This window comes from Chiloscyllium plagiosum, chromosome 37 (assembly GCF_004010195.1).
Source record: "Chiloscyllium plagiosum isolate BGI_BamShark_2017 chromosome 37, ASM401019v2, whole genome shotgun sequence".
Taxonomy (NCBI): domain Eukaryota; kingdom Metazoa; phylum Chordata; class Chondrichthyes; order Orectolobiformes; family Hemiscylliidae; genus Chiloscyllium; species Chiloscyllium plagiosum.
In genome coordinates, this window is record NC_057746.1 from 23,256,270 (window position 1) to 23,261,477 (window position 5,208).

Below are 5,208 nucleotides of genomic sequence, written 5' to 3' on the forward strand. Positions count from 1 at the left end.
GATGTTCGCAGGTAAAGGGACGGCTGGAAAATGGGAAGCCTTCAGAAATGAGATAACAAGAATCCAGAGAAAGTATATTCCTGTCAGGGTGAAAGGGAAGGCTGGTAGGTATAGGGAATGCTGGATGGCTAAAGAAATTGAGGGTTTGGTTAAGAAAAAGGAGGAAGCATATGTCAGGTATAGACAGGATAGATCGAGGGAATCCTTAGAAGAGTATAAAGAAAGTAGGAGTATACTTAAGAGGGAAATCAGGAGGGCAAAAAGGGGACACAAGATAACTTTGGCAAATAGAATTAAGGAGAATTCAAAGGGTTTTTACAAATACATTAAGGACAAAAGGGTAACTATGGAGAGAATAGGGCCCCTCAAAATCCTTTGTGTGGAGCTGCAGTATCAGTGTTTACCGTGGAAAAGGACATGGAAGATATAGAATATAGGGAAATAGATGGTGACATCTTGTAAAATGTCTATCTTACAGAGGACGTCGTTTTGGATGCCTTGAAATGTATAAAGGTGGATACATCCCCAGGACCTGATTAGGTGTACCCTGGAGTTCTTTGGGAAGCTAGGGAAGTGATTGCTGGGCCTGTTGCTGAGATATTTGTATCATCGATAGTCACAGGTGAGGTGCCGGAAGACTGGAGGTTGGCAAACATGGTGCCACTGTTTAAGAACGGTGGTAAAGACAAGCCAGGGAACTATAGACCAGTGAGCCTGATCTCGGTGGTGGCAAGTTGTTGGAGGGAATTCTGAGGGACAGGATGTACATGTATTTGGAAAGGGAAGGACTGATTAGGGATAGCCAACATGGCTTTGTGCGTGGGAAATCATGTCTCACAAACATGATTGTTAGTTTTTCAAAAAAACTCAAAGAGGATTGATGAGGACAGAGCAGTAGACATGATCTATATGGACTTCAGTAAGGTGTTTGACAAGGTTCCCCATGGGAGACTGGTTTACAAGGTTATAATCTCATGAAATACAGTGAGAACTAATCATTTGGATACAGAACTGGCTCAAAGGTAGGAGACAGAGGGTGGTGGTGGTAGTGGTGGTGGAGGATTGTTTTTCAGACTGGAGGCCTGTGACCAGTGGAGTACCACAAGGATCAGTGCTGGGCCCACTACCTTTCATCATTTATATAAATAATTTGGATGTGAGCTTAAGAGGTAGAGTTAGTAAGTTTGAAGGTGACACCAAAATTGGAAGTGTAGTTGACAGAGAATAAGGTTACCTCAGATTACAATGGAATCGTAATCAGATGGGCTAATTGGCTGAGGAGTGGCAGATGGAGTTTAATTCAGATAAATGCAAGGTGCTGCATTTTAGGAAAGCAAACCTTAGCAGGACTTATACACTTAAAGTTAAGGTCCTGGGGAGTGTTGCTGAACAAAGAGATCTTGGAGTGCAGGTTCATAGCACCTTGAAAGTCGAGTCACAGGTGGATAGGATAGTGAAGAAGGTAAAAACAATGACTGCAGATGCTAGAAACCAGATTCTGGATTAGTGGTGCTGGAACAGCACAGCAGTTCAGGCAGCATCCAAGGAGCTTCGAAATCGACGTTTCGGGCAAAAGCCCTTCATCAGGAATAAAGGCAGTGAGCCTGAAAACAAAGTTGTGATGCCCCTTTGTACTAATTCTTGGTATGTAACACATTTGTAATTATTCTAACATTTTAGCGAAAACAAATAGCACAATCCAACCATTTTAACAAACAGATTTAAAAGAGTAATGAACAAACCCTTGTATTTTTCATGCAGCCCAAATTAAGAATTTTGGCAAACCCAGCACTGCCACCAGCAGGGATATAAAGGTATTACATGATTTGAAGGATAGGTGGAAAAGGAGATAGGCAGGTAGGACAAATCCGGACAAGTCATGGGGACAGTGCTGAGCTGGAAGTTGGGAACTAGGATGAGGTGGGGGAAGGGGAAATGAGGAAACTATTGAAGTCCACATGCTTCCCTTTATTGGTCAGAGTATTGAGTACAGGAGTTGGAAGGTCATGTTGCGGCTGTACAGGACATTGGTTAGGCCAATGTTGGAATATTGCGTGCAATTCTGGTCCCTTCCTATCGGAAAGATGTTGTGAAACTTGAAAGGTTTCAGAAAAGATTTACAAGGACGCTGCCAGGGTTGGAGGATTTGAGATACAGGGAGAGGCTGAACAGGCTGGGGCTGTTTTCCCTGGAATGTCGGAAGCTGAGGAGTGACCTGATAGAGGTTTGTAAAATCATGAGGGGCACGGATAGGGTAAATAAACAAGGTTTTTTCCCTGGGATTGGGGAGTCCAGAACTCAAGGGCATAGGTTTAGAGGGAGAGGAGAAAGATATAAAAGAGACCTAAGAGGCAACTTTTCATGCAGAGGGTGGTACATGTAGGGAATGAGCTGCCTGAGGAAATGGTGGAGGCTGGTACAATTGCAGTATTTAAAAGGCGTTTGGATGGGTATGTGAATAGGAGGGGTTTGGAGGGATATGGGCGGGGTGCTGGCAGGTGGGACTAGATTGGGTTGGGTTATCTGGTCAGCATGGACGGGTTGGACCGAAGGGTCTGTTTCCATGCTGTACATCTCTATGACTCTATGCCAGTCGGGATGTGTTTATTGCTGTCCTTACTTATCCTCAGGCAGTGGTAATAAGTAACATTCCTTTTAGAATTTACAGCCAGTTGTTTCAGTGAGTTCTCTTGGGTGCCAGTGCCTGTATGTCGATTCGACTGAAACATTGGCATCTGGATCAGGACACATCTGTTAAAATTGTTTGAGAAGGTAAACAACAATTTAGACAAAGGAGAGTCAGTGGACGTGATCTACTTGGATTTCCAGAAGGCCTTTGACAAGGTGAGAGACAGGGGGCTGTGAAATAAGATAAGAGCCCATGGCATCAGTGGCATGGATAGAGGATTGGCTGACTTGGGAAAATACTAACATTCATTATGACAATCGGAATAGCAGATTCTTTAGAAAGAAAAATAGCATTGAACAGAATGAAAGCTGTTTTTAAAAAGAAACTTGCGTTCGACAAATGTATTAAAATTCTTTGAGGATATAACAAGCGAGGTGGAAATTCCAGAATCAATAAATGTAATGTATCTGGATTTTCAAAGGCATTCATAAAAAGCTTACTACACAGATTAAAAAAAATCATTGAGTAATGTATTTAGCAAGCATGTATGTGCAACAGGCAGTGAAGAAGATAGTTGGTATGTTGGCTTTCATAGTGAGAGGATTGGAGTACAGAACCTTGGTGAGACCACAGCTAGAGCAGTTTTGGTTCAGCAGACTGACGCCTGAGTTGGTAAGATTGACATATAAAGAGAGATTGGATTGGCTAGAACTATATTCACCGGAGTTCAGAGAATGAGGGAGGATCTGATGTATAAAACTCTGACAGGACGAGACAAGGTAAACATGGAAAGGATGTTCCCAATGACAGGGAAATCCAGAACTAAGGATCACAGTCTAAGGATGTAGGGTAGGGCACTTCAGACCGGGATGAGAAATTTCCTCACTCAGTTGATGCATCTGAGGACTTTCTGCCATAGGAAGTGATCCAGGCCAAAACATTGAATGTTTTGAAGGAGTTAAATGTAGTACTCTGGGCTAAAGGGATAAAAAGGTATGGTGGGGGAAAACAGGGAATGGAGTTGGATAATCCATGGTGATCATATTGAAGTGCTCCAAGCAACTCGATGGGCCAAATGGCTACTGTTCAAACTGTAACTGTCACATGAAGGAATGGTCAAAGATTTGGCAGATGGTGTACAATGTGGGAAAGCAAGGTTGTGTGGATTGGCAGGAGAAAGCAGAAAACAACAGAATACTATTTCAGAGAGACTGCAGAGAATTGTGGGAAGGAGGAATCTGGATGTACCTGTTCGAGACGATTAATATTTAAAGATTCATTCAAAACCTCAGTAATTGACTGAAAAGAACTTTGCCATAAGATTTCCTTTTTTAAAAAATAATTTATTGCAGATACAAAGGTGAGTAAACAAAGTACCAAGAATATTATAAAATTATTCAGACCGACTGAAATTCACTTCTACCTTTTTAATTCGATCAAGCCTAAACTGCGTTACAGTTCTCTGTAATTCAAGTCTCATCTGTATTCCAGCTTTGGTCTAAGATTCAACTTTACAAAAGGATCCTTGCATTATCATTTACCAAAGCAGCAAAAATAGTGGTAATCCTCAGAAATCCAGAGTTTCACCTCCCATTTCCCATTTTGAGGATTTGGGAATGGAGTTGGGTTGAGATTATGGAAGCAGCTGGTCATTTAAACCGTAGAGTTCATCCAGCACGGCTTGATTTTGCTGAGGTATATAGGTCTGATTCTCAAAAGGTTCCCACATTTTCCTGGTTATTAAATTGCAGGATGAGTGCAGCATCCACTTATTCCAGAAGGATCCATGACCACAGCACAGTGCCTTCCATTTCACAGTTTGACTGGCTGCCACAATGGCTTTAGATACTTCAGTGTCTTCCATTGGTTTATCTCAATATGTTGAAGTCTTAGAGTTCTGTGGGGCAACAGGACAGAAAAATGCCCTTCAGCCCATTGAGTCTGTGCCAGTCCTAAACAAGCACTTGACCATTCTAATACCAATGTTCTTGGTCCATAGCTTTGGTATCTCAATACTTCGCAAATGTTATGATGGTTTCTGCCTCTACCATCCTTACAGGCAGCAAGTTCCAGATTGCCACTATCCTTTGGGTGAAACAAAGGTTTCCCTCATATCCTCTCTAAACCTTCTATCCCATTCCTTAAATCCATGATTCTCCCTGGTCATTGATCGCTCTGACAAGGGGAAACGTTCCTCTCAGTCTACCTCATCTATGACTTTCTGTATCTCCGTCATCTCCCCGCTCAATCTCCTCTGCCCTGAGGGAAACAATCCTAATCTGCCTAATCTTTTTTCATAACAAACTCTCCAGCAGAGGTAACATCTTGGTAAATCCCCTCTGCACCTTCTCCCATGCAATCCTATCCCACCTATAATGTGGATTCCCAAATTGGATATAATACTGTCTTGTATTATATAGCTCCAGTGTAACATTCCTGAATGTAAACTCTATGTCTCAGCTAATAAATGCAAGTATCGCATACATATTCTCTTATGGACCAGGCCAAGCCCACCCCACTCCCCCCAAACCCCATCCCACCTCCCCCCAAACCCCTCTCCCCAAACCACCACCACCCAC